This window comes from Tamandua tetradactyla, chromosome 2 (genome assembly GCF_023851605.1).
Source record: "Tamandua tetradactyla isolate mTamTet1 chromosome 2, mTamTet1.pri, whole genome shotgun sequence".
Classification (NCBI taxonomy): Eukaryota; Metazoa; Chordata; class Mammalia; order Pilosa; family Myrmecophagidae; genus Tamandua; species Tamandua tetradactyla.
This window is the reverse complement of record NC_135328.1, coordinates 183,119,708-183,142,112: the sequence shown is the minus strand read 5'-3', so window position 1 is coordinate 183,142,112 and position 22,405 is coordinate 183,119,708. Positions and strand designations below refer to the sequence as shown.

The window sequence follows — 22,405 nt, the reverse complement described above, 5'->3', positions numbered from 1 at the left end:
CTAAACCACCAGTAAATCACTGTCACCTCTGCTTCCTAAGTATGTCCCAAATTTAATGACTTTATCTATTTTCACTGCCAAAGCCCTAGTCAAGCCACCATCATCTCACCCAGACTATTGTAACAGCATAGCATGGTCTCCCTTTTTTCTACTCTTGCACCATGCCTTGAAAATCCCTCTCTGCAGATTGCTTGGAATGCTTTTCTCCAAATGTCCACATGACTTCATCCTTCATCATTAAGGTCTTCTCTCAAAAGTCATCTCCTCAGAAAGCCTTCCCTGACCGCTCTAGCAAAAGCAGCCATTCAAACACACTTAACTCTTTGATCTTCTTCATAGCACTGTTAGCACATGGCATTGCCTTATTCACTCACTTCTCCATGTTTATTGCCTGTCTCCCATCCCAAAATATGAGAACTACACATAAGGGCATTGACTTTCTTGCTCCCGGAAAGTGCCTATCACACAGTAGATACTCAGTAGATAGTTGTCACCTGCCCAAATGACTCATTCTACATTCCACCACCTCTGGGGATCCTGATTCTGAAACATCTAATGTAGACATTTTTTTTTTAATGCTCAGTTCCTGCATTATCTTTTTTTAATGCAATTTTATTGAGATATATTCACACATCATACGATCCATCTGAAGTATGCAATCAGTGGCTCACAGTATCATCTCATGGATGTGTAATACAGACATTGTGATACATCTTTGCTTGGAGACAATGGTCAAGCTCTTCTTTCCAAACTATGAAAGGTACAGGAATTCTGTCCCTGGACGCAGCTGGCCCATGAACTCCTTGCTGTCTTATTACCCTTTCCGATACCACAACATTCTGTTTGGGTGCTTGGCTGCCTCAATCAGCCTGTCAGCCTCAGGTCTGGCCTCCTTTTCTCTCCCCAAGCTATATTGCCTTGCTTTGTGCTTAATTGGCAATCTCAGTTTTTAGGATCCTCTTCTTAATTTGTCCACGATATTTGGCAATTATTATCATCTTCCCAGGGAGGCAGCCTATCCCTGTGCAAACAGCATGGGCTTTTGTAAGAATAAAATTAAGTTTAGCTTTCACACAAGATGGAGCAGGAAAAGGCTGCAGGACAGCTCAGACTGGTCTTGCAGGCAGGGAAAGGGGAAGGCCTCAGACAAAAGTCTAGAATTGATGCCAAATCCTTATATAGGTAAAAACAAGTTTAAATAAGTAATGGCCAGGGTCACTGAAATGTAAAGCATAATCAAAAACGGGAACCTTCCGCGGGAAATTTGAATTAGACTATCCAGATAGGCTGTAGCCTCTGAAGTACCCAATCAGCGGAGAAACAGGGGAGTGGTCTGCGTGTTAGGCTTAGGGAATATAAACAACTGCTTTTGGTTGCCAGCCACCATTTTTCAGCTGGGCTCCCGTTCTTGTAAGATGGTGAATAAATTCTTTTCTTCTCCACAACTGGGTGAACGTTTATTCTCTTTCAGGTATGGCATTCTTCCTAACACTTTGAATCCTGCTTTCACTTCTCTGAGCCTCAGTTTTCTCAACTATGGAATGGGGTCAATAATACAAACCTGGCTGTGCCATGGAGATCAGATGATACAGTGCAGTGAAGGACTTTGCCCAGTACCTGGCATGTAGTTAGCACTTGATACATGGTGGCTGGGAGGGGTAACAACAGATAATTTGAGATTGCCTACAGATCTCAGCCAGACTAGAAAAACAGAAACAGCAGCAGAACAGAACACATCTTCTGATGGGATTAAAGACAGAAATGGCTTCTGATCCTAGGGCAGATAACCCCACAGTTTACTCACAGCCACTGACAACTAGACTAAACCATCTTCTCTCAAAAAGCATGTCAGGAATTTTGGGAGGGCCCAGGAATGGATGATCAGAAATCTGTTGATCAACAATATTAATCAAACTATTTGCTGTGTGACCTTGTTGAGTTGCTCTACCTTTCTGGGCCTATATTTCTTAGTCTGTCACAGTGGGGAGCTGGCCTTGACCTGTGGTTCCTTCACCTTGAGTTTCAGGGCCCACAGAGGAAGGCAAAGTGCAACCCTAGGAAGATTTCTGGTCTCTTCCTCCCTGCCACTCCCAACTCAAAGCAGCCTCCCTGTTATTGGTTTTACATGTCAAGAATTCCAGTTGTCACCAACCTGATGTCCTGGTACATTCCGCCATGGAAATGAGGCAGACACTGTTCACCAGCTCAGCCACATGAGACCAATGGTTGATTTGGCCTTCAGTGGCACCACTCCTTATGGCTATTTCTTAATCAGTGCTCTTCCAAAGATGATAAACCATGCTATGCCAGGGAGATACAGAAGACTGGATTGGCACATTATGGGGTCATAAGTATGCTTTTTGGGGTGCAATGTTGAAAAAGGATGACACCAAAGCAGCTACTAGCAGCTTGTAGATTTCAGAGCCAAGGTGGGGGAAGTTGTCTCAGGAGATGAATTGATGACCCTGGCTCATAAATACATGGTCATATCTATGGCTTTCACCCAGGATAGCAATTACTTCAATGAGGGACAGGATAACTGTTACACATATATGACTTGCACCAAACTTAAGTAAGCAGAACTTAAGCAAATCAGAGATCACATCTCTGGTATTAAAAAGGCTCTATGGTGGGTGACAATAAACAGATTCTATCAGCTGATGATAAAACTGCCCACCTTTAGGATCAGGCTACTATTTCCAAAGTGAAATCTCTAAGCTTTAATGTCTGTTAGTAGTACAGGATACATTCCTGAGGGAGGAATTTTGGGAATAACTTACAGGTGATCTATTGCTTTTCACAGTGCAGTAATTTTAGAGTCAATTAAACTTTTTGAAGTTCCTTCAACCATCAATTGTGCATCTCTTCATCCTGAGAAAGAATTTCTTATTGCAGATAGTGAAGATTTAAAAGTTTTTAGATGTGATTATTATCATGGAGAATAATTAGACTCCTACAAAAGATGCTCTGGTCCTATTCTCTGTGGGAGATTTAGTCCCGATGGCAATCTCTATGCCAGTAGCTCCTGAGATGGACATTGAGACGATGGCAAACTGGTAGAAAAAACACAGCCTTTGGAAATGTGTACTTCCGGAAGAAGATAGTGTTGAGCTGGCAAAGTCGAAGATCAATCTTCCAGAGACAAGAGGAGCAGAGCTAGAAGAAATTGCTTCAGAGAACTCAGAGTCCATCTGCAGTGCCACTCCTGATGTAGAGGGCCACGCATTTGGCATATGCCACAGATAGTCTAAATTTATGGACTAAAACAAGCAAGCATAGAAAAGCATCAGCCTTTCTGAGCAACTCTCTACTTAAGACAAACATGCACAGTAAAAAACGGGGATTATGAATTAGAGCCAGTGTCAGAACTAACTGACTTGGGGTTACCCGTAAGCCACAACCCAGGGGAGTCTGCAGAAGGCAGGTGGGGTAAGGCTCTTGTAGCACTACCAGCTCACTATCTTTTAGAATGAATATGTGCAAGACAACATACAATTTCTCCTGTAGCAATGAGATTTCTTGTACTGTTTATGTTACTATGAGGAAAAAATATGACCTATTTTTCTAACTTTTCCTTTGAAGCAGAAAGCCTTTTTTGCTTTAGTTATAAAGAAAAGGGAATACATGATAAAGTAACGTCTAGATGACTGCTGAGATTCCTTTCAGCTCTGAAGGCCTGGGATCCAAACTGCTTGATCTCAGGTACTGAGCAGAGACAGGAATTTCTGCAGCAGAAACAGGCCCAGCTTGTATGTCACTTCCTCCAGGAAGCCTTCTCTGACCCTGGAGAAGAAAGTCGGGCCTCCTGGGGGCACTGCCAGGGCATGTTCCTTCCTAACTTCCCCACTGGAGGATTCTAGGGGATGGACTCGTAGGCCCGGTGCGGGGAGACAATGGGTATTCCCTGTGCAGGTGAAGACCCGTGGGGGTGGGGGGTGCCGGGGAGAAAGGAGCACCCCAGGCAGACACACAGTCTGGTTGATGGGTCCCACCTGAGGGTGAGGGGACCTGGCATGAATCAAGGACAACTGACTTTGCGATACAACAGTTACAGCAGAGGATTTTGTGTGATTTCCTTTCCCTAATCAAGAAAGGAAACAGAACACCGTCTGCCTTGCTCAGCTTTGAGAACACCTGGCGGCCATCTGGATGCAAATGATCCTGCCCAAACTTTCAAAGCACTCACTGCTTCCTTTTCATTTCAGTCTTGGAAAGGTGCAGAGCTGCGCTGTCCGGGATGCTAGCCACCAGACACGTGTGACTACTTAAATGAATGAAAATGAAGTAAAATTTAAAATCCAGTTCCTCAGCCACACTAGCCACATTTCAAATGCTCAAGAGCTGCATATGGCTAATGGCTACCATATGGGAAAGCTTCAGATTGTTTCCTTCTTGCAGAAAGTTTGATCAGACAGCACTGCCCAGAACTATTTGGGGAACCCAAGCCTGAGTCTCTCCGCATCTCTTGCAGGTACCTGCCTCACCGCAGTGCCGTTATCTCCTTCCCTTTTTCCTCAAGGGCCCCAACCAGAGCCTCCTCCCCCGATGCTCATACAACTCTCTCTTCTCTCCCAGCCATCCCAGACTGCTGGACTCTTCAGACAGTCACCTAAGGCAGTAGCACCCACAGACTCAGTTAGATCCCCAGTGCTCCAGCCAGCCGGTCACTGAACGACATAAGGGCGAGGGAAGCTCCACACCAGAAGGAGAGGAGTGGGCACGCTGGGCTGCTGGGACTGCCCAGGAAAGAGCCAGGTGGAGCCTGCAAATTCCACAACTTTCTCGCTTTTGAATTCTAAAACAATATCAGAAGGGTTCCCAGAAAGCAACAAGCCCCAGGCAATCTAGTCGGTGCTTAAATAAACAGTGTGGCCTGATAACTTACTTTATTAACTTGCTAAATCAAAGGGCTGTTAAAGTCTCTGTCCGGTAATAAAACGCAGGAAGGAGTTGAATCACCCACCTATTAGTGGCGGTGCTGGCACAGTTAATGGATGTGGAACAACAAAGCCCGCCTGTCCTTTCCACCTACAGTCCCTACCTCGGCTTCCGCCCATCCCCCACCCCGGCACGCACACCTGCCCACGCCACACCTGTCTTCCGCTCTTTATCGAAATTTGTCTGTGGTGGCTTGTCTTTTTCAAACACACCCAGAATTTTCCCTCTCGAGTATACCCCCCACGCAATTCCTCCAAGATCCCACCTGAACCCCAAATGAAAAACAAATCAAATGTCCAGAAGTCCAGGGTTTATTGAATCAGTTCTTTAAAGCAGCAGCTTGCACTGGGTTCTTACGATGCGTTGTAAGCAGGTGCAGAGCCCGCAGAACCAAATGCATTGATAAAGTGGATGCTCGGTCAGCATCACCAAGTGGGGTTCAGGACGGCTCCACGGCCCTCTCACGGTTCCTTGGGGCACCTCCTGCTGCTTTCAAATAGGAACAAAGGACACAGCTCATGCACTGTGTTTCCTGCAACCTGTGGGAAGACAAGCCCCAAACTACTGCCCTCCTGTCTGTATGTGACCAGCGGTGGCACCTTGAACAAGTTGCTGGTCTCTGAGCCTCAGTTTCCTCACACGTAAACCCTGGCCCCAGTGGGGGCTCCTAGTGAGGTGAGTATTTAAAGTGCTTAAGAGTTTGGCACAGTAAGGGCTCTATTAACTTTTAATGTTTCTTGTCATGAAAATGATGGGCAATATGCCTAGCGCATAGTAAGCACTCAATACCTAATAAGCGCTGTTACTGTTTCTGAAGAAACATCTAGAAAAAACAGGCTCCAGGGACAGTAAAAGTCATTATCATAAAAGCCAAACATAACAGATTCAACTTTACCACCATCCAAATTACTTCCCTAGGAATATTCTAAGGATACTCAGGGAAAGACTGAGTTGGAATTCTCCCCACTCCACACACCCTGCCCTCCCCACTCACTCCTGCTAGTGTTAAAAGAAGGATCCAGAAAGGATCTGCAAAGTCATGCAGAACCAGGGTTTGGCAATTCATTCCCAGCTGCCCCATTACCAGCCCCTTGTAAAGACCGCTTGATTTATTACTGCACTAGGACTGAACTCTTTGACCAGGAGATTTTGTTCCATTATGCTCCATTACTTTCAGCCTCGTTTGTGGGCAGCCTCTGGGGTTTCATCCGCATCCATCAGGAAGTCTTGGTGGGAAAAGCTCCATGAGCATCTGCGATGATATAATTCTTGACTCCGAAAGCTCAGTCCCACTGAGAATCCTGAAGAAGGAATCCAGCATGAGTTCCTTCTCCTTCCCAAGAGGAAAGAAAGCAGAAAGGGAGAAAAAGGGAGAGAGGCATTCTTTCTTGTCAATCCTATGATGGTGAAGTTCTGTTTCCTTTGCATCTGAAGTCAGCCTATTGGGTGACCAATCTGCCCCCTCCCCCTCCCACTAGAGGTCCAGACGCACCAAGGCCAGCAGCTCGTGTTGACGTCAATGGAAAGGAGCTGTCCACCTGGCAATGACCTGAGACGACCTCAAGATCCAATATCTGCAGCTTTCCAGAAAGGGCTTCGGTGTGGGGAAGGCATTTTGTTTCAATGTTAAGGCTTATACTCAAAAGCAAATTCTCTTGGAAATTGTTACTATGAGGACAGGAATAAAGGACACGGGCATTCAGATCCAAAGCTGGTCTCCCTTCTAGGATGCCCCTACTTCTTCCCAGAGCAAAGATCTGATGAGACACTAAGAATGGGCACATGCAGTATGCAGCACATCCCCAAATTTCGTGGCATATGTGCCTTTCCAGATGACTGCATGGGCACACTCCATAACACATTGTTAAAGTGATAATTAGCGATAGACTTGTTATGAATATTCCAAATAAAATTTCTCTCCACAACAGTTGATGGAGACAAAGGGCATCACAGGAAATGTAAGAAATGGAGAGAATTCATGTTTAAAATTTTTAAAAGGCATTGGGGAAAGAACATAAATCAGAAGTTCATTTGAACAAACTGAAAATCTCAGAATCTATTTTCAACGAAAGGTGCACATGGGCATGTCTCTTTCACAATGCTGAGGGGACACGATACCCTGTAAATTCTAGTTAGGGAACAGAAACTCAGTTCTGGAAGCCACTTTTCTGTTGCCCTGTTTAACAGCAATGAAGAATATGAAAACAGCTAGTTTAAGAAAAAGCAGAAGAAATGCTGAAGAAAATAGCACATCAGTAACTATAATCCCCTTTAAGAGAGAAAGAGAAAAGTCTTCTATTCATGTTTAACGTTTTTCCCTCTACATGAAATTGCTGAAGTCCCCCATTCTGCACCGCCCCCAATCTTTTATGCACATTCTGATTTTTAAATTCAGTGATTTTGCTCCACATGGAAAAAAAGTGATGCCCATAACCTGCTTGCTTCCTCCTCTCCCCACTGCTTCATTCTCCAAGGCAGATGAAAGACTCCAGGCTTCCAAACTGATGATAGTAAAGAGGGGAGGAAACTTCTGAATCCAAAAGGAAAAAAACAAACAAAAAGGAGACCCAGATCCCACTAAGGCCACCTCCACTGCAGACTGAGATTCAACTCAGCCAAGGGGCATGGAGGAAAACAACTCTTTAAGGGCTTAAAGAGAACAATGTACAAAAGGCAATACGGAGGGGAATGCAACAAACAGCGTTGCTCTATCTCCTGTTATCATCAGGGATTCTGGACTTACTCAGATGGAATATCCTATGTTAAGGGTGGACTTGAGCTCTTCTAGTCCAAGAGGGAAAAGCAGGTGTGACTGTGTTATCATGGACAGAGCCCTCTGCAGGCAGAACCCGCCCCCTCCACAGGATTTCTAGCACTTATGCCCACCCGATGCCACTTGGCACCTTAACTGTTCATGCGGTCACAGAGTCTAAGAACCATGGTGTTGGGGACAGCTCAAAAGTCATCTAAGTACAACCCCTTCATTTTCTAAATGGGGAAACTGAGGGCCAGAGAGGTTGAATAATGTGCCCAATACAAAAAACTTGAAAACAAGCTGCAGGATTGGTTTAAAATCGAGGACCGGAGTCTCCATCTTCTCTATTAAATCATGCTGCCTCCCTCCTTCCCTTGCTTAGACTAAATTAATAGCCAAACTAATTAATAGCCAAATTAATTGGCTCCAGAATTATCTCCAAGGAGTAAAACTAATACTCCAGAATTATCTTCAAGGAGTAAAATCAAACAACGTTAGAGAAACGGAAACCTCCTATCCAGAATAGAATAAACTCAGCACGGTGGAACACACCCGCCTGACCTGGGCTTCTTTGGGACCTGACAGAGGTCCATCAGGGTGTAGAAGTCAGCAAGGGCAGCCTGGGGGGAGCAGGTTGGGAGGGGCTGGCAGCCTCTGGGGCTCACACTTCTGCCACAGGGCCTTTTCACTGCTGCTTGTCTCGGCCAGGGCTCCTTCTCCCATATCCACAGCCTCGCTCTCTCACTTCCTCCACCTCTGGGCTCATAGTCACCTTCTCAATGAAGCCCTACATTGACCTGTGCTTTAATATTGTCCCCTGACACTCACCATCTCCCACACATTACTTAATTTTTCTATAGTATTTATCACAATCTAATATATTATGCAATTTACTAATTTATTATGTTTATTGTCTGCCATCTTCCATATTTAAATAATATCCAGGAGAACAAGAAATTTTGTTTTTTGGTTCATTCCTCTATCCCCTGGGCGTAGAGTAGCATCTGGCACATTACAGGTGCTCGACAAATACTGGTTGGGTGAATGAATGAATGAATGAATGATCTTTTTCTTTCCTTCTCTTTCCTTCCCTTTCTCCTTCAGCAACAGCAACAATCACCTACCCACCTCCTACATACACACACACACACCTCTCTGCCCTTTTCTCTTCTACTCTTCTCCATCTGTAACCCAGGCCTGCCACTAGGATAAAAAAGGATCGTTTAGGCTGAAATGACAACATTCAGAGATAATAATTTTGCCAAGCCCTCCATTAAAACTCATCTTTTATTTACATATATGATTTGGTATGCACGAAAAGCTCTGGAAGAATGTGTAAGAAACCGATACCACTGGATATTTCCTGGGTACTGGATGGCTGAGGCATAAAGACTCTCACTATATATGCTTTTGTACTACCTGAATTTTGAACTGTACGAATGTAATTACCTACTAAACATGTTTAATTAAAAACTGAAAGAATAAACTCACAACATTCATATATTCCTCAGCACTGTCTTCATACACATTTTTCAGGGTGAAGGTCATTTAAATCCTACTAACCCTGAATTAGGATAACAGTTCTTTTCTCTAGTTCCCAAATTTTCTGAAACGTGATTGTTACTTTTATAATTAAATATTTGAAAAAGTTTACCATCAAGCAGAAGGATATGAATTAATGCAAATCTTACTACATACATAAAACATTGAGATTTTGTTTCAATTCATGAATCCCTTTACCTTTAATTTTATTTCCATCTGGATTTTACACTTAACAGATTTCAGAGTAAGTTGTAGAAGAGTGTGCCAGGATCTCTGCAGGTGCCAATGAAGGACACAGGCAGTGCCTTCAAGGAGCCTGTATGCAGTGACAGTGACCACAAGAAGGCAGATCTCACAATCTAAAGGGCACAATCTAAAACGTTAGCTGTGATTAATAGGCCAGTGGAGTATGCCTGATTTTTGTATTTTTCCTTTAGGATTTTCAGAATATTCCAAATTTTCTGCTTTGAAATATATTACTGAACTTATATATATCCTATTACTCTATTATGAGTAAATGTTTGTTATTGGTTATTATGGATTGAATCATGCCCCCCATAAAGATATGTTCAAGTCCTAACCACTTGTCCTGTGGATGTGAACGTATTTGTAAATAGGATCTTTGAAGATATTATTCACTAAGGTGAGGCCAAACTGAAGGAGGGTAGACCTTAATCCATTGTGGCCAGAGTCTCTATATACAGAAGAAATTTAGATGTTGTGAGTATGAAACAGATGGAAAGACATTCAGCCATTTGATGGAGGTAGAGATTGAAGTATAGATTGCTGGGAAGCCACCATCAGAATGCTACAGAGAAAGCAAGGTCCTGCCAACACGTAGATTTTGGACTTCTAGCTGCCAAAACTGTAAGACAATAAATTCCTCTTATTTAACCCAACTAGTCTGTGCTACTTTGTCACAGCAGCCCTGACAAAATAAGATCTCTGTCTTTTTCCTTCTCTAGACTATGATTTCCCTAAGGATAGAGTCCCTGTTTAATTCATCTTTGTATTCTCAGCCTCAACGTGGCAACTTCAACAGTAGCTGCTCCAGAAAAATACAAGAATGAATTAATGACTAATTCTTAGCATCCACTTCCTCATGCACCTGCTTATCTCACTTGTTGTTCATGGATATGCAAGTGACAGGAAGTCAGAGCTACCCAAGTGCAGATATAAAAAGACATCTAAGAAATGGCATGTGTGGACTTTCCAACGGCCCAGTTTCTAATGCATTTGGGTACCAAGAAGTTAGTGCCAGCTCTATACTTAGTGATCTTGGCAATCTTTACTAACTGCCCTTTGATTCCCCTTTTGGGGATTTACCTTAAGGAAAGAATTATATAAAGATTCAACTAGAACCATGTTCATTAATGCTGTTTATAATGGAGAAAAGTTGGAAAAGTTGGTAGATAAACTATGATATATCTATATAATCGAGTACTCATATCACAATTACTGTAGAAATGAGCTTGTTAATACAGAAAGCTGTTATGTCATTATGATAAAGTGCTTTATCAAAGAATATATATGGCATTGTGACATTACATATATATATGTATATATATATAAAATGTGTGTATATGTGTGTGTGTATGTGTATAATCATATGCCTAGAAAGGGATCTGAAAGATTCATCTTTATGGACATCTTTGGAGCATGTAGTATTTGGAGGTGGTTTTCCCTTCTTTTTATTTTTCCATATTTTGAATGTTTTTGTAATAAGCACCCATTACTTTGCAATAAGGAAAAATAAGAAAATTACTTTTAATTGAAAAAAGAAGATAAAAACTATCTTGGATTAGGGCAGACACTAACAAGGCAGTATTGAGTTATGAATTGGAATAAGGCAAAACACTGAGATAAGGGTTGACCTCCTTTAAAGCTACTTTCTTCCAGTGTTGGAGCTATGCTCTAGTTGCCTCCAAATTTACAAAGATGTCAATTCTACCAGACCACACTTTCTCTTACATTTCTAACCTAAGCACATCCACCACAAGCATGGCACTCCCCAAGAGGAGGTGGGATGGGGGCGGGTCACTGCTGTACAAGCCTCATTTTGCACAGGACGTGGGAGGGGTAGAAAAGTACTAAGAGTGGATCAGGAGATGCACTGACCAGACAAGGTAGCATCTGTCAGAGGTGGACCCCCCTTCACAAATGAAACAAGTGTGATATAAACTTGGCAACTTCTGGGTACAAGAATGTCAAATGGTGCTTCTAGGCTCAAGTGACCCACTTTCAGATAAGATAGTTCAATCCAACACTTGGAGGGAGAAAAACTTAGCATTTTCTCATAGGGAAGGTCCACCACAGCTGAAACAGGAATAGCAGGTTTAATAGTGGATAGGAGATGTTCAAAGTTCCATAAGGAATGACATTCAGGCATGATGGAATCCAATGGGGGAGGAAAGGTCTCTTCGTACAATATCCGTTGGCAAAACTGGCAATAATAATTCAATAGACAATTTTCTTGGTGTTATTCTGAAAGCTTTTGGCATGTGCTGCTTCTTTGGACACGTGTTGCTCTGGCCCTTGTTCCAGCTTTTGCAGTTGCAAGGTGGGGAAGACCCCAACATGTTGTCCTCCGTTTAATGGGTCCTGGGTTGGATTGGTCGAGAACTGATGTGGATGGCTCTTCAGTGCGGGTATCTGTGAACAGGGAGAGGGCTTATCACAATGGACTCTACTATTCTCCTGTTTTCAGCATGTCAATAATGGGAAGAAACGAGATAAAGAAGATGGAGTGGGTGGTGGGTGGGCTGCAATAGGAAACTTGGGGAGGGAAGTAGTGCAAGAGGGTAACCAGAGAGGAAAGGTTAATAGAATGACAGAAGAAAGGAAAGTCTTTGGGATGGAATGACATCATCAGAGATGAAAGAATACAGAAAGAGGGGCAGTAGACATGAGCAAAAAAGGCAGAGCCAGCTTGGGCTGACGTGCTCATATTCCTCTCCACACCCTCGTCACCTCCTACTGTGCCCTCTGCCTCCCCTTCTTTGCTTTCTGGCCCAGTGAGGACCGTCCCAGCCCTACTTCCCATACCCTACCTACTTCTAACCCTGCCCTCCTCTAAGCTCTACCAGAAAAATAAACCTACTTCTACCCCAGTTCAGCCTGCATACCTCTGGCTCCAACTCTCTCCTTGGAGCTCCTGTTACTGTGTGAGCAATCCTTTTAAGCACTGGTTTCCTCAGCCTCTGGAATGGCATTGGAAGCTGTGCTTTGAGAATCTCCTTTCCTCTCGTTCTTCAGGGAAATATCAGGGCGTTACATCACTTGACTGGACAAGATCCAGGAGAAGTGGGCAACACAAGGGCAAATCCAGGACACCAGACTGAGAAGGACAGGAAGGGGAAACATGGGAGACTGCCAGGTGATCTGGGCCATTTGGTCGCCTCATTCTAGTTTTATGAGAGGACATTTAAATATGGGAAGCCAAAGTGGATCAGAATTCTAAATTAAGCACACAGCAAGATCCCCAGATTACTTTTTATTTGGAACCCAAGACCTTTCATCCCCACTGATCTTCATGACACAGGTACAATCAGATCTACCAAGACTTATAAACTCAGATCACTTAAATTTTTTAAAAAATGTGAAGCTGATCATAATCAACAAGTTGTTCTACTTTAATCACCTCCAAGAAAGCAAATCCTGCACAGTCTTCAGTCAAGGTTCCTCCAGGATGAGCTCCCCTCCAAGCAGGAACTTGACTAGAATAATGGATTGGGATGTGATACCAACCAGAAGAGCTTGGGCCCAATCCCAGCATGGACCATGAACTCTCCTTCTGCTTTACAGCTGCAGGACTGTTCACCAAGCCAAATTGGATAACCATTTTATAAATGCAACCATTTTCTGTGGCCATGATTATGACTGGCATATAAGAATCCATCACTGGTAGCCCCAAATCATAAAGCACCTATTTTACACTGGTGATTTTCAAACAGTAGTATGCATTAACATCAACTGGAGGGCTTGTTAAAACACAGCTATGGATTCTAATTCAGTAGTTCTGAGATGGAGGCTGAGAAACTGTGTTTTAACAAATTCTCACAAGCTGCTGCTGATGCGAGGCCAACACTTTGAGAACTGCTACGTATACATGAGAGTTCAAGAGTAGGTACCAAACTTATATTAAGGAACCACTACGATGACTGATGATTCATGCTCAGTTAGCACTCTAACCCCACCCAAAACAAAGCCCAGGGAATTCTGTAATTCAAAGAAAACTGTTGATAAATGCATTCAGTTTAAAGCATGAGGATAAGAAGTGCCTTTGGGTTACTCCAACTCCCTCACGTGACATAATATTAATAAAAGTAATTAATTTAGAGATGTCAAAGAAAGAATAAAACACACATAGCCAATAATAGAATTTAAACTCAGCAGCACTATTCTGAAAATCATAAATATCATATTTTAGGAAACTTCCTGACTTTTGCCATCACTGGGGTCACAAGGGTCAAGATTTTCTGCATTAGATGAATTTAGGCTTCTCTTTCCTATTCGCCATACTGACACACTCATTCCATGCCATGGTCATTTCTTATTAAGGCTGTGGTAGAAGCAGTTCCTGGTTCTCCAAGTTCAATTGTGACTCTGCTGCCTAGAACTCAGATCTTGTTTTCTCATAGAAATTCCACTCTGCACATATAGGGTGCCAGTAAAACTCCTTTCAGTAGGCACAATGTAGCGGAACCACAGTGATGACAACACATGGAACTGAATTACCACAAGGAATATGGTGTTTTTAAAACTCACTCCAAGTTTCAACTTGGACCTTTGCCCTTGCTGTTTCTCTTCCTGGAAAACCGCTGGCACCAGTTTTCTAAAGACAGGCTCCTTCTTGTCATTCATGTCTTAGTTTGTGTTTTTCCTCCTTAACCGCCTAATCCAAGTAGCTCCCACCTCTTGCCAGTTACTCTCTTTCCCATCACCTGTCTCTGTTTTCTTTACAGCCCCTGTCACCATTGAAAGCATTTCATTTACTTGCTTATTTCCACCTGGCACTAACTTGTGCGCTCCAAGAGGGCAGGTGCCTCTGCCTTGTCACCACTGTAATAGCTCCAGCACCTAGAACAGTGCCTGCATCACAGTAGGTCTTCTATACATATCTGTTTAATGACTATACAGAAGAATTAAAGAACCTAAGATATCAGGAAGATCTTCCTCCGATACAGTTCCTAAGTTAGAATTTGAGACTTTCCTTCTAATTTCCCTCCTTTCCAACTGTAGGAGTTGGACTCCTTGAGCTTCAACAGGATGTGGAGGGAGAAAATATACCCCCAGGCTGGCATCCTCAATGACAAGAGAGAGAAAACAGGAAGTTCAGGGATTGGGGGTGGTGCTGAATCACTTCCCAGCTATGATGCCCCTTCCTGTAGAAAGGATACTGGTGCATCAGATGTAGGATATAGGATTTGGGAGGCAACAAGGTTAATGGAATGATGAGATATTTTTGAGTCAAAAGATTTGGATTCAACCCCTAGGCAAGTCATTTAAACTTCTTAAGCTTCAGTTTCCTCATTTGTAAATGAGGATGGTGAAAATATACATGGCAAAGGGTTTTTGTAAGGACCAAGGAGATTAACATATTTGAAAACTCTCTGTAAACAGCAAAAGACTATAACTTGCTATTAATTGATTATTACTAATAAGACAATTCAGTCTGCAGGGAGATCCACATAGGTGAATTTTCTCAGGGCGTGCATCTCACCCCAGTCCTATCTGTCACCTCTCTTAATTCTACTGAGTGAAAGGACCTGGCCCAATGGCAGCAGCCCTGGGTACCTGCCACTCAGAGCATCGGTGGAGCTACTGGTAGTGTGGCCAGCAGGAAAGACAGGAGAAGACTGCCATGGGCAGCGATAGAGGAGCATAGGGAAACTGTCAGTGAATTGATCTATGGTATGTGGTAAAGAGCAAGCTGAGATCCATCTACTTCTGGACAAAATTCTCTGGACAACCCAGAGTTCCTAAAAGGAGCTTCAAAGAAGCCAGGTGTGCTGGTTTGAAATGATGTATGTACCCTAGAAAAGCCATGTTTTAATCCTAATCCCATTTTGTAAAGGCAGCCGTTTCTTCTAATCTCTACTCAACGCTATATATTTGAGACTGTAATTAGATCATCTCCCCGGAGATGTGGTTTAATCAAGAGTGGTTGTTAAACTGGATTAGGTGACGACATGTCTCCACCCATTTGGGTGGGTCTTGATTAGTTTATGAAGTCCTATAAAAGAGGAAACATTTTGGAGGATGAAGGAGATTCAGAGAGAGTGGAGAATGCTGCAACACCACGAAGCAGAGAGTCCATCAGCCAGTGCTTTGGATAGGAAGAAGGAAAACGCCTCCTGGGGAGCTTCATGAAACAGGAAGCCAGGAGAAGAAGCTAGCAGATGACACCGTGTTCTCCATGTGCCCTTTCAGCTGAGAGAGAAACCCTGAATATGTTTACCATGTGCCTTCTCACTTGAGAGAGAAACCCTGAACTTCATCGATCTTCTTGAACCAAGGCATCTTTCCCTGGATGCCTTTGATTGGACATTTCTATAGACTTGCTTTAATTGGGACATTTTCTTGGGCTTAGAATTGTAAAATACCAAACTAGAGCACCAGGTTCCATCTTTTTTATTATGTGTGCAAACTGGCACTGACCTCTTGATGGATAAGGTCTACACTCCCCAAGGCTGGAGTTTAGGCTCCTTGCCCTCTCCTAGGTCTCCCTCCCCAAACATAGTAGACTGCAGTAGCCAACTTCCCATTGATTACATTTTAATGCTTCTGGCAAAGAGGCTCTTGGCCATAAGTTGCCTTCATGTAACAAATGTCACCCTCTCCTACCCAGTCACTCCCAAATTGTTTCTATTTTTCCTTAACAATAACCTCAATGACAAGTGTGAATATGCAAATAGTAACTCATCCCTTGTACCAATGATTCAACTCATGCCAGCAACTAGTTACTAAATTACATGTAAGGAGCCCATTTTTAATACAGAACCACACTAGGTCCTCAGGGAAGACAAAGCCCAGCTGACAGTTCCTGCAGTTGAGGGGCATGTCATCTAGTCAGGGGATACAGGATTCATCCCCAACACCATAAACTACTGTGTTTTAGGGCTCCTTGCCAGAAAAGAAAACAACATGGGAGAAAAGCATGTAGGCAATAAAGTGAAGGGGTTGGGTGAGGTCATCTTAAGTGGCTAAATTCTCTTCTGGATGTGAAACACTGTGTATTTATTGGGGTGGCTGGATGGATTGTGGGTGAGTTCTTTGACTTCTGGCAATGCTGTTAAGTTGTTATCCATGCTGGTGGTTGATTGAATGAGGAAAGTAACAGGAAGTTTTCATGCGTCAAGGGGTTTAAAATGGCAGAGATCTACAAATGATCATAGTGATGATACACAACTATGTGATGATACTGTATTATACTGTATATTTTGGATGTTTACTATGGATGGACTATATGTGTATGAAAATTTTTCAAAAAAATATTTCTTAACAAAAAATAAAAAAGATGGTACTATGAACAATTGTAAACCAACAAATATAATAATGTAGATGGGATAAATTCCTAGAAATATACAAATTACAAAGACGGGCTCAAGAAGAAATAAAATATATTAAATGAACTATAATAAGCAAAGAGTTTGAATCAGAAATTTAAAACTTTCTAATAAAGAAAAAATGAAGACAAGATGGCTTCAGTGTTGAAATATGTAAAAATTTCAAGAACTAGCACCACTATTTCTCCTCTAAGGAACAGAACAGGAAGGATAAATAAAATGTATTATGTCCATACAGTGGAATACTATTGAGCCACAAATAGGAATGAATATGATACATGCTACGACAATGGACAAATAAAAAATGTGCTAAGTCAGATACAAAAGTTCACATTTTTTAATGATTCCATTTATATGTAATATCCAGAATAGGTAAATCCATAGAGACAACAAGAAGATTACTGGTAGACCAGGTTTGGTAGGTGTGGATATGGGGTTTCCTTCTGGAATGATAAAAACGTTCTGGCATTAGATAAAGCTGATGCACACCATCGTGACTATACTAAATGTCATAGAATTGTACTCTTTGAAATGGCTAATTTGATGTTATGTGAATTCACTTCAATTTTTAAAATGTGTAGATAATCACAAGCACAAAAATCGCATGATATTTTCTTCAAAGAAATCCATTTACATCAAAATATAAAACATTTTAATGTATCCATGTGACGATAACTATTAATAGTTTAAAATTTAAATGAATTTTTCTTTTTCATATTCATTTTTATGTATAAGGCAACACCATATTCACAGAAAATAAACAAAAAATGGCAAATTAAAAAAGAAACCCTGCAATTCCTCTGAAATGTTAAATTTTATTGTGAATAAAATTACCACAAAGTTATGTCCTAGACTAAAGAGAAAAAAGAATGGTAGAGAAAAGGAATTCCAGTCTGAGAGAAGTGAACGATGAAAAGGAAAAGTGAAGGTTGAGCTTAGGGAAAAGCCAGGATGTGGAGTATAGAGGGCAAGAGCACAGCAGCTTTAGCTCAGAAGGTGTGAGATGCCTGGGAACCATCCCAGGTGAAGCATCTGGGGAACTATGAGTCTCTACCTGCTACCCCTCAGCAGACAACCCCTGGGTTGACCATGCTGGCTGGAAAAATACCAACCTGGAAATGATATTCAATGTATCAAAGGAACTCATGCTTTGAGGACTACCAACTTCCAAGAGATGAGGAGAGAAAGGTGCCAGAGAGTTAGGGGGAAACCAGAAAAGCACAGAGCCTTATTCACCTGTCGCCTCATTGGGTCTGTGCCCAAGGCCCACATATTGCCCTCTGAGGGTACAGCCAGACCTACCTTGTCAGGTCTGGGCTGGGATGATGAGAAACAGCAGGGTGGTGTCACAAATCTTGGCAGATGGAGGGCAGGGGAGGACCTGCTCATGGCCACCCAGCCAGTTGGGGCAGGCACCAGAAGAGGGGCATCTAAGGAGCTGATTGCAGAGCCTGGTTTCAAACCTATATTCTCCAGGAAGCCCCTGACCCTTCATGTCAAAATCAGTTTTTCCTCCCCCATGCTTCAGAAGTACATTGTCCTCAAAGCATTTTTCACATACTGAAATTATCTATGGCTCTGCCTGTATCCCCCCCTGGACCATAAAATCCCTAAGATTAGGGATTGTAACAGAGATCACAAATTCAGATGTTCACGGGGCCATACAGGTACCATAAACAGGTAATGGGTCCCATTTATATCTCCTAGATGGTGTCTTGGTATGGGTAAGACAATATGGAATTAAACAGGAGGGACCCGCCTTACCAAAGGGAGTGGCTGCCCGATTGGAGAACACGATGGCATGGGAACGTGGCAAGTATGGACAGAACTTCAAATTTTCCAAAAGAAGCCAGGCATCCTTGTTCTTATGTGAAATCACCCCATCTTTACATGTCAGCAGCAAATTCAAATTTAAGACACCTCGTTGTGAGCCCAGTGAAATGTGTCTGTGGGCAAGAACCAGTCCATGTGCCACCAGCAGGCAGCATCCAGATATACCATTTATTTCTGCATCATCAGTGTCTGGAATGTGGTAGATGCTCAATAAATGCTTGTTGAGTGAACAGGAAATGAAAGAATGAATGAATAGAAAAGAAGGAGCAGATGGCTGGGAGAGGGGAAACAGGAAGGATGCCCAATGTTAAGATGCCAAGTGGCGGGTCAGGCGAGCTCAAGGTGACCCCACCATCAAGCTGTCAGTGTGAACATCATCATGGCCTTGCTTGTTGGCTAAGTGTGGGGAGGGGGATGGCTGAAAAACTGTGGGTCTGTGAAATGAGAGTCAGCAGCCAGCTTCTCAGAAGATGTTTCAGTAAGAAGCTCTTGCTGAAGCAAAAACACAGACACTGCAAACAAGCTGGTATGTGCATTCACTTGAACATGGTGTAAGGAGACTAGAGGCTTAGTGAGCCATGGATTCCACACTCCCCCAAGGCCCACCTTGGGCTGCACATTACAGAAGTGTTGAGAAGGAGAGGAGGGACAATGTGGCAATTTGGACGGTAGCGTGCAGAGGGGAAAAGAAAGACGTCATCCAGCCAAATTCTCCCTGTCTCTTGCCAGAAACCCCTTCTCTGTTGCCTTGTGGACTGCTCTGAAGCCTTGGGGAGGGCATAAGCAAGGCTGGCGTGGAGCCCACCCTCAGCTTCCAGAACACTACAGGGAGGGAGTGGTGTACAAGCGGCCCATGTGAAATGCCTGGGGTTGTAAAAGAAAAGTTATTTCAGGTTCAACTGAATTATAATTTATTTTTTCTAACTGATCATTACTGCTGCCGACTCTATAAATAACCACCTAGGGAGTCTGCTTTTTTGCTCCCAAATCCTCAAAAAGCATTGCCAGGTTCTCTGTGGTTTCTGGCCTGCCAACCACACAGCACATTTCTTTTCTGTGCAGCCCTTCAGGGAATCCTTCTGCAGTGCATGCCAAGGAATCTGCTGAGTTCTGCCCAACTCAGGCCTTTCCTTCCTGATCCAATTCATCTCCCCCAAACAGGCCACCCAGCCCTCCTTCCCCCATTCCAGGAGAGGCCCAGCCTGGGACACAGGTAGTTCCCAGGCCAAGGTCTGGCTTCTCTCTATTTACTCTGCTTCAACACAACTGCAACACTCCACTCGCAGAAGAAAAGAGTTGTTTGTACTACAGAAAGCCAGCTGCAGCGTCATTAGAGGTTAAGCTCAGAGAAGAAAAGAGGTTAGCCTGATTGTATCACTGGTAAAAAATATCAAGGGTCAGTACAGCCCCAGGAAGGATGGCTGTGGTTTACAAGAAATCAATTTAAATTATTTAAAGAATATATTCAAGTACAACTTGATTTAATCAAATGCAAAGAGAAAAAACATGTTCTTGAGCATGGGCTGAGGGAGGTATGTTGAGGTCCTTTCTAAATGACACGGAGTTTTTGCCATAAGCAGAGGAAGGGAACTGATTTTCAGAAGCACCCACTGTCTACCAAGCACTCTACTGGGCCCTTATTTTGTCTCATCTTCACATCATCATGCCTACGAAGCAGGTATAATTCTGCTATTTTGTAAATGGAGGGCAAGAAAAAGGGGGACCTGCCCAAAGTCACTCAGAAAGAAAGAGGCAGGAGTGAGATTCACCCCCAAGTTCTGCAGACTCCAAAGCCCGAGTCCTACCTTCTGCTCACACAACCACCTTTCTACCTAGAAGACTTGGAGTTTCAAGATGGGTTTATTTCTCTATTCTTCAGGTTAATTTTTCAGTTAAGAAAGCATGGATAACTTGAACACTTAACAGCCAGCCGCATTGGAAGTCTTTGGAAGCTAACCTCTCCAACTCAGTAACTGGGAACTATTAAGCACTCTCTCTTTCATCATCTATTAGTACAATGGTTATAAAGGCTATTTAAGTTGCTTTAATGATCTAAAAATAAAAGCTTGTTTTTGGATAGTTTGAAAAATATTAGCAATATAATACTAACAAAACAACTAAAAATGCAAGTTTTAACCATCATTCAACCCTCCAAGGTAACCCTCTCTACATGCTTCCATCATACTCTGTGTTCATCCTGGTGGCAACACATCCCACGTTGGGATGGACTATTTCCTAATCTGTCTCTCTTTCTAGGACAATCATCCCCAAATATTTCTGTCCATGCACCCTGGTAGTAAACACTTGAATACATCCCATCATTTACGTATATCATTTTACTTATAACTTATACATCCTTCCTGCCATTCACACAAAAATGGAAGAAAGAATGATACAAAGGTATGTTTGTGTCTGATGTTGTCTTCCTTCCCCACAAGGCTCATCTCATCTTCCACGGCCTCCAGTGTACACACTACACACTCTAGGCTAGATATCCATCATCCCTCACTTATCGTCCCCTCTCCCCATCTCCAGTAGCACCTATTATGTGCTCGGTACAGTGCTAGGCACTGAGGACATCATACAAACAAGATGGGAAAGAATCACGTCTTCCATAGAGCTGACCGTCCTCCAGGTGAAGCAGTGTGAGATGATGAATAAGTGGCACAGAGAAGTAAAGCAAGGTGACATGGTAGAAAGGGACAGAGAATAACTGTGCAGGTGAGGAGGAGGTCGCACTGGTTCAGGAGCTCAGTCAAGGCCCCTCTGGGAACTACACAAGGAGGAGGCTGACACACAAAGTGCTAGTGGGAGAGGAAGTGTGCTCTGGGCAGGGAGAATGTCCAATGCAAGGGCCCCTAGGCGGGAAAGAAGGCCAGTGCAGTTGAGGCTGTAATGAGTTATAAGAGGAGAGGTAGGGGTTAGTTGCTCAAGGTGGGGAGTTCTTGCTGGGGAGGAATCCTGCCCCCCCAACACACACACACTTATTGGCTGGGTAACCTCAGTGTGGTGGTTTGAAGCTATTTGTACCCCAGAGAACCAGGTTCTTAAATGTAATCCTTTCCTGGGGATGAGAACTCATTGTAAGTAGGCCCTGTTGATGAGGTTACTTCAGTTAATGTGTTTGTGGCCCAGTAGGTCTAATCCTACTACTGGGGTCTTTGATAAGCAGAATGGATTCAGACATGAGCAAGTGAAAGCCACAGGAAGGAAAAAGCTGAAATTAAGGAAACCCAGAAGAAAAGGGAGAGGCCTGGAGAGGCCACCATGTGTCTTGCCGTGTAACAGAGGAGTCAAGGGTGCCAGCAGACAGTCCCTGAATGCCAGAATAAGCTGCCTCAAAGTGTGTTCCCTATCACTTGGAAAGAGTCAAGCAGGGCCAGACAGTCATACATTAGGACATCAGTATCTCTTTGCCTTGTGGAAAGTTGAACTAGATGAGCTCTAAGGTCCCTTCTAAAGCCAGGATTATTTAACTTTGGCTCAGACCAACAAAGGCAGTAAAGAAACCTGATGGAATAGAAGCTCTGCAAATCAGCAGCTGGACTCGCAAGACCCTCTATATTAGTTGTCTCCAAGATTATTCAATGTCTAAACATTCCTCATGAGTGTCTGCATAAGGACAAAAAGAAAAGTCAACGTGGCATGGCTTTGCCTGTAGCAGATTTAATTCCTTAAATCACCCCCTTTACAAGATGGAAAACTCCTTAGGGCCTCAGACAAGAAACACCTTTGCAATTTAAGTCCTAGTGTGGCCACAAGGTGTGGC

The 22,405-nt window shown here is 43.1% G+C and overlaps 1 protein-coding gene and 1 pseudogene across 9 annotated transcripts in view; one reads left to right on the top strand and one right to left on the bottom strand.

The window, feature by feature from the left end:
• Nucleotides 1-22,405, bottom strand: part of HIVEP3 (HIVEP zinc finger 3) — a 553,422-nt gene that overhangs the window by 329,543 nt on the left and 201,474 nt on the right. The window contains exon 3 of one of the 9 annotated variants that reach the window (XR_013171030.1): nucleotides 11,553-11,887. The exons of the other annotated variants lie outside the window; for them this stretch is intronic. The gene's annotated coding sequence lies outside the window, so the exon portion shown is untranslated. Of the gene's footprint in view, nucleotides 1-11,552; nucleotides 11,888-22,405 lie in introns of those variants that run through there. 9 annotated transcript variants of the gene reach the window in all.
• LOC143658185 (serine-threonine kinase receptor-associated protein pseudogene) lies at nucleotides 2,176-3,246 on the top strand (annotated as a pseudogene).